This window comes from Lampetra fluviatilis, chromosome 1 (genome assembly GCF_964198595.1).
Source record: "Lampetra fluviatilis chromosome 1, kcLamFluv1.1, whole genome shotgun sequence".
Classification (NCBI taxonomy): Eukaryota; Metazoa; Chordata; class Hyperoartia; order Petromyzontiformes; family Petromyzontidae; genus Lampetra; species Lampetra fluviatilis.
The window spans coordinates 41134320-41141955 of record NC_136275.1 but is presented as its reverse complement, the minus strand read 5'-3'; positions in this window follow the sequence as shown (position 1 = coordinate 41141955).

Below are 7636 nucleotides of genomic sequence, written 5' to 3'. Positions count from 1 at the left end.
AATAGCCAGACCGCAATGGTATACACGTAACTTTGTTTTAGCTTAAGCTGGGAAATGGAATTCAGTTTTTACGCGTGCGAAAATATGTCCACGTACCTGTGTGTGTGTGTGTGTTCGTTTGGGTGGGGAGCGATGGCTACGAACCCGACGGCCTGAGTTCGATTCCTGCTCGCAGCCACTAACCCCAGCCATGAATATCTGAACCGGTCCTAGGCCTCCCCTAGGTCGACTCAGCCTCAAACGAGTACCTGGTGCGGTGTGTAAACTTCGCCACTAGGGAGACAAAGATGGGTCGGGCGTGGTGCTCGCCACCCACCCCTCGTGTGGCACTGCGCCGGCCTTCACAGGTGCTGCTCACTAGCAGCGCTTGCCCCAACAGTCTGTTAAGGCTACACGGGGGATTTTTGTTCCTTGTTTTGTGCAAATACCGGTGTGTGTGTGTGTGTATACTGGCGTACGTAGTGGGGAACAGCCACAAACTCTGCAATCCGACTTCAATTCCCGGCCACCGCTAACATCGGTGGGCGGTTATCGGAACTGGTCCTGGGCCTCCCCTAGCTTCACTCAGCCAAAATGAGTATGGCGGGTAAGGTATGAAAACAAAACCACTTAGGAAGACAAAGACGGTCTGGCGTGGTGCTGGCAACACCAGCCCCCTGTTTCACCATCCTGGCCTTCATCGGTGCTCGCGGACAGCGTTTGCCCCAACATGCTGTGTCGGCTGTACGGGGATGGTCTTTGTGCGTTTACTGGTTTCTTTGTGCGCCTGTGCTCGAGTTTGTGCCGTCAGGTCTAGCACGGTGCATCCCCACACCGGCGGTGTGTGAGCCGTGGCAGACACGGCGACGCGGCGTTTTTTTCTTAACTGTGAGCAACATGGGCATCCAACCCTAGCACCGCTCGCCCTCTGTTAGCGTAGAAACTGGGTAGCTTTACAAATACTCTACGGGGTAGCCTTGCTAATACTATACTGGAGACCATCATCCTGAGTGTTTTTTTACACAGGTGGTGTGATCAGGGTTTGCTATGTCGAGCCAGACAACGCCGTTGTTTTGTTTCATATTACACTGTTGCTTTCAACACTGTAGTGCGGTCGAGGGTTTATGAGCTTCTAAGAGAGTGGGCGAGATGCGTGAGGAGAGGATTTCGCGGAGACGTCGCCACAGCCAGGCCTCAGGTCTTGGTCCCTGCGCGCCCATGTGCCAGCTTCCTCGGCGTGACAGCTCAGGCGGTCTGCATGACGCGCACGCAGAGACCGTGAGCACGGTCGGCACTGCCCGTAGGTACAAAGGTACAAGGATTCATGGGGCGCTACGGTGGCTAGGAGATGTGTACCACCTCGCCTGCTATACAGGAGGTCATGGGTTCGATCCCGACCCTGACGCCTGCTGTGTATTTGGAGTTTGCGTCTCTCTCCCTGTGGTCGCGTGGATTTTTCTCCGGGTCCAACGGGTTTTCCCTCCACATTTAGAATCAAGGTCACGCGTTTCGAGTATTTGGCGGCTATAAATTTCCACGTGATAAGCTACTTTGTTGAGCTATCACTTGTGATAGCCAGGTCACTTCTGAAAAAGAGCTAAATAGCTCAGTGGGCCTTACCAGGTAAAATAAAAAATTGTTAAATTGTCAGTTTATAAATGCAGTCTAAATCGTGATTGCCACGTTGAGCGCGGAACGTTGCAGCTCCTCGCGGATCTTCAGGTTGAAGATTTGATTTTCCTTTGGGGTTCCGATCGCTGACCAGAGCATTCCAGTTGTGTGGATAATGTTTCCCGAGATGTTGCTTCCATTTTTTTACCTTTTTATAAAGTAAGTTCAGACAACTGCTGCACAGGCGGTGTTCGGTTTACGACGATCCAATTCACGACGATGGGGTTCCTAGGAACACGTCGTGACGTCGTAAAAGCGGGGGCCGACTGTAATCTGGTACCTGCAGCTCAACTCCTCCCATGTGGGGTGTGTGAGGTGTGTGGGGAGCGTGGGGGGGCGTGGGGGGTCATGGGGGGCGTGGGGGGCGTGCATACCACACATGGGGGATGGGGGCGTGGGGGGACCGTGAGGGCAGACACTGGAGGACACGGCGCGTTGATCGCGGCAGCTGCTGCCGCCGCTGCCGCTGTGGGCCCTGGCGGAGGGTGGCATCGGCGGGCTCTGGCGGTGAATCGCACCCCGCTGCTCAACGCTCACCCGACGTCCGCTACAAGCCGTGCGCTCTCTCTAAAGAGAGTCACGCGAACTTCTTGCCTGGACATTTGTTTTTAAGTAACGTCCGCTCGACGGAGATCTGAGCACGTGAGCTGTCGCTGATGGCATCTATTGTTACGCGCTCTGACCCAAAAACGTTTATTATGAATAATATTGGTCGCGAAAGCCTACGTGTTAAACTGCTGGCATCGCGTCATCTCCTAAAGAATGTTGTTTTAGGCAATATTGAATCAAATACGTAGTTGCTCAAATATGTCACGTTTTGGTATTTGTTAGTATTTGTAGGATTATTGACATTGATCAAAATCTGGCGATGCTGTGCAGCAGCGGTTAGACTTTGTGATTATAAATCGCTGTCGGCGGTCCGCCGGGCCCAGAGAAAATCTGCATCAAGCTCTGTGATTCTCAGAAGCAAGTTCTGTCTGGCGGTTTTTGAAACCGAGATATAATGTGAATGTCAGTCTCTCTGAGTCTCTCGACCCAGAGTCCCTTTCTACCCACATCTCTAGACCCCAAATGTTTCTATGCTCCACAGTTGATCGACTGTGGGTTCCACAGAGCCAGGAGCTCGACTCGTTGAGAGACTGACTCCACATCCAAACCATTTTTAAACTAGTTTCGATATAAATGCACCGTTTGTATCAATGAGTGAGTGATTCCCTGATTTTGAACAAAGCCATAACTGTTGCTGACGGTTACTAGGACAGCCATATTTATCTTCAGAAATGCTCGATTTTGTATTGTTTTAAAGATTACAGTATGCATAGGTTTAATTAGTTTATCGTATTCGTGTTGTTTTTTTTTTACCTACGGGAATACATTATGAGGGTGTTTTTTTTTTATTAAGAGACTGTTATTAATATATATATGTCACGTTATTAAAGTCTTTGCGGGGTGGCCGCGGGGCGCTGCACGGACCAGGCAAGCGGCGTCCCACTCTCCGGGACCCGAGCGGCGCCGCCGCCGTCGGCCCACGGAGATCACCTCTCCCAGACCACCACGCAGTCAAACCGGCGGCGTCTCTTGCGTCAAGTAAAATCCTCTCCGCGACGGTTCCTCGGAGGAGTTTTGCACGGCCTCGTGGGAGCGCCGCGGGTGCCCGGAACGCAGGTTGGGGACGGCCGCTCTCCGGGCTCTTCGGAGACGGCGGCGCCATCGCACAGCCGTGCGCTGGAAGAGCGGCGGTCTGGCGGCCGCCCTTCGCTCCCCTCGGGGGGCGTGAAGGCCGAGCGACGTCGATTGCGGCTGCGATGCGGCGATGCGCCGCGTGGATCGCGGCGACGGTTACGCATGGCCGGAGCTGGCCGTGATTGGCAACGCGAACGTTCGTGCGGTTCAACTCCTGGCGACGCTCACGTTGAGAGGCTGATTTTGAGTGACCGGGAGGCGAGAACGCATTTGTTCATAATTCATCCTCTCGTTGGGCAGGCGTGGGAATCGTTGACCAATCTGTGACAACCAGAACATCTTGAGCAGCGTGTGCACACGTGGCGAGATGTTAACTCCCTTGCCTGGTATACAGGAGGTCGTGGATTCGATCTCGACCCTGACGCCTGCTATATATTTGAAGTTTGCGTGTCTCTCTCTCCCCGTGGTCACGTGGATATTTCTCCTGGTCCTCTGGTTTTTCCGTCCATAGTCAGAAGCGGCATCACGCGTTTAGAGTATTTGGCTGCTGCTGCTGCTATAAATGTCCACGTGATGATGAGCCACTTCGTTGAGCTCTCGTTCGTGATAGCCAGGTCGCTTCTGCAAAAAGAGCCATACAGTGGGTGCCTTACCTGGTAAATAAAAAATAGTTCGTGGTTGTTAGTTCAGAGGGGCCATAAGGAAGTGGGTTCCACGTTGGCCGTGACGTGTCACCCAGCCTCTGCCGCGTGAAGGCCGCGCATCTCTCCATCTCGGTGCGGCTGCTTCTCGGCTCTCTCCCCGTTATTAGCTGGGGCCGCCACCCTCGCTCACGTGAGACGCTCCACCTCACGTGAGGTGGAGCTCCACCCCACGTGAGACGCTCCACCCCACGTGAGGTGGAGCTCCACCCCACGTGAGGTGGAGCTCCACATCACGTGAGACGCTCCACCCCACGTGAGGTGGAGCTCCACCCCACGTGAGGTGGAGCTCCACCCCACGTGAGACGCTCCACATCACGTTCGACATCGAGCGGCAGCGTCCAGAGGGAAGAGAATTGGAATCGCGAATGTGGCGGCCGTGCCCCATCCACGGTGCGGTGTTTACTGCGCGCGCCGACGACGACGACGACTGCAGAATTACTCAAAGCCAACGGTTTTTCCCCTATATTTTAAAGACGCGCTCCTATTTAGAATTTCTAACACGTTAAAGCACTTTTAGAATGTTTTTTTTTCTAAATATATATTTAGGTTATGTAATTTAGAATGGTTTTTATTTTTATGTAATTCGTGGACCTCTGTTGAATTGCGGTGGTTGTTAGTATTAATATATTTTGATGTTCGGCCAGTGACTGACTGTCAGTAGGATGTTGGTCGCGTAGTACGCTGGGTGCAAAGGTTTAGGGGCACTCTGTGTCCGTACGTGGTTATTCAAATATACTGCACTTTCAATAAACCAAAGACAATACTTAAATCACACACTTAGTTCGTTGTAAATTTCTAGTAACCTACTTTAATTATATTCGAAATTGTTTAAAAAATATATATAACTTTTAAGCTTTGATAATGCAGAGGTGAAATTAAATAGCGCGCCGCGGAATTAATATTGGGGTCTGTATTATTTATGTATCGCATCCAGAGGTGTCGGAGATTCCTACTTAGATATATTTAAAATGATGCGGTGTATAGTGACGACCGACGTTGAGGCTGGGCTGCAGTATTTCTCTGTCGCGGTCGTCACAGCTCGAGGGAGCGGTGGCCACCCCACGCCTGCCACCCCACGCTCGCCACCCCACGCCTGCCACCCCACGCTCGCCACCCCACGCTCGCCACCCCACGCCTGCCACCCCACGCTCGCCACCCCACGCTCGCCACCCCACGCTCGCCACCCCACGCTCGCCACCCCACGCTCGCCACCCCACGCCTGCCACCCCACGCTCGCCACCCCACGCTCGCCACCCCACGCTCGCCACCCCACGCCTGCCACCCCACGCTCGCCACCCCACGCTCGCCACCCCACGCTCGCCACCCCACGCTCGCCACCCCACGCCTGCCACCCCACGCTCGCCACCCCACGCCTGCCACCCCACGCTCGCCACCCCACGCCCGCCACCCCACGCTCGCCACCCCACGCCTGCCACCCCACGCTCGCCACCCCACGCTCGCCACCCCACGCTCGCCACCCCACGCTCGCCACCCCACGCCTGCCACCCCACGCCTGCCACCCCACGCTCGCCACCCCACGCTCGCCACCCCACGCCTGCCACCCCACGCCTGCCACCCCACGCTCGCCACCCCACGCCTGCCACCCCACGCTCGCCACCCCACGCCCGCCACCCCACGCTCGCCACCCCACGCATGCCACCCCACGCTCGCCACCCCACGCTCGCCACCCCACGCATGCCACCCCACGCTCGCCACCCCACGCCCGCCACCCCACGCTCGCCACCCCACGCATGCCACCCCACGCTCGCCACCCCACGCTCGCCACCCCACGCCTGCCACCCCACGCTCGCCACCCCACGCTCGCCACCCCACGCCTGCCACCCCACGCCTGCCACCCCACGCTCGCCACCCCACGCCTGCCACCCCACGCTCGCCACCCCACGCATGCCACCCCACGCTCGCCACCCCACGCCCGCCACCCCACGCCTGCCACCCCACGCTCGCCACCCCACGCATGCCACCCCACGCTCGCCACCCCACGCCTGCCACCCCACGCTCGCCACCCCACGCATGCCACCCCACGCTCGCCACCCCACGCCTGCCACCCCACGCCTGCCACCCCACGCTCGCCACCCCACGCTCGCCACCCCACGCTCGCCACCCCACGCTCGCCACCCCACGCTCGCCACCCCACGCTCGCCACCCCACGCCTGCCACCCCACGCCTGCCACCCCACTCCTGCCACCCCACGCCTGCCACCCCACGCTCGCCACCCCACGCCTGACACCCCACGCTCGCCACCCCACGCCTGCCACCCCACGCTCGCCACCCCACGCTCGCCACCCCACGCCTGCCACCCCACGCTCGCCACCCCACGCCTGCCACCCCACGCCTGCCACCCCACGCTCGCCACCCCACGCCTGACACCCCACGCTCGCCACCGAGCCGGCTGCGGTGGCCACGGCCCCGTACGCGACGGTGCCACGGGGCGCCGACGCCACGTGTGCGCGTGTGTGTGGCCACGGAGAGAAAGAAACGGGAAATAAAAAATTCGTCTGTAACAATAATTATGATAAAACAATAAAAATGGAATTCAGGCAGAGGGAGACCGCCGCGTGTGCGGATCCTGAGGTTGTCCCAAAGATCGTGGAACCAGCAGGGGCGACGCGGTGGCTAGGAGATGTTCACTCCCTCGCCCGCTATACGGGAGGTCGTTCGGTTCGATCCAGACTCTAATACCTCCTGTATATCTTGAGTTTGCGTGTCTCTCTCTCCCCGTGGTCATGTGGATTTTTCTCCGGGTCCTCCGGGTTTTCCCTACACAATTGGAATCAACATCACACGCGTTTAGAGTATTTGGCTGTTATACATGTCCACACGATGAGCCACTTCATTGAACTATCATCTGTGATAGCCAGGTCGCTGCTGAAAACGAGCCATACAGCTCAGTGGGCCTTACCTGGTAAAACGTAAAATAGTAAATAGTGGGAAGAAATTAACACGATGGTGAGCCTGGTTAAACCAACCCTCCCTAGAATGCGTGGGACAATCAAACACCGTAATTATTAAACTATTAACCAGATATATTGGTCTACATTCCAAAGGAAGATACTAAACACAGATGTATGAAATTGTATATTTGGGGGAGAGTATAACAGTATCCCTTGTGAGATGTGTTGTGGCGATGGCGTGCGTTGGCCTGCGTCCAGCAGTGGATATATCCTGGCTGATGATGGTGATCAGGTATTCTGTTGAAAAATCGACATGCCAAAGATGATGGAAACAATTTTTGACCAGTGATCAAACGTATGTTATTACAGAGTTCGCAGTCCAAAGTCCTATGCAATCAATTATTAAAATGCCAATATCATGGGGGAATTAGATGTATTGGGCATAGTTTTGATTTCATCATATTGGCTTCATATCCAGACAAGCCAGACTTTGGTAGAACATCCAAAAGGGTAGAGATATACATTTGTTACAATTAGGAATATTTACAGTGGCATGTACTTTGCATGATTATAGGGCGCCACGGTGGGTAGGAGATGTTAACTACCTCGCCTGGTATACAGGAGGTCGTGGGTTCGATCCCAACCCAGACGCCTGCTGTACATATTTGGAGTTTGCATCTTCTCCCC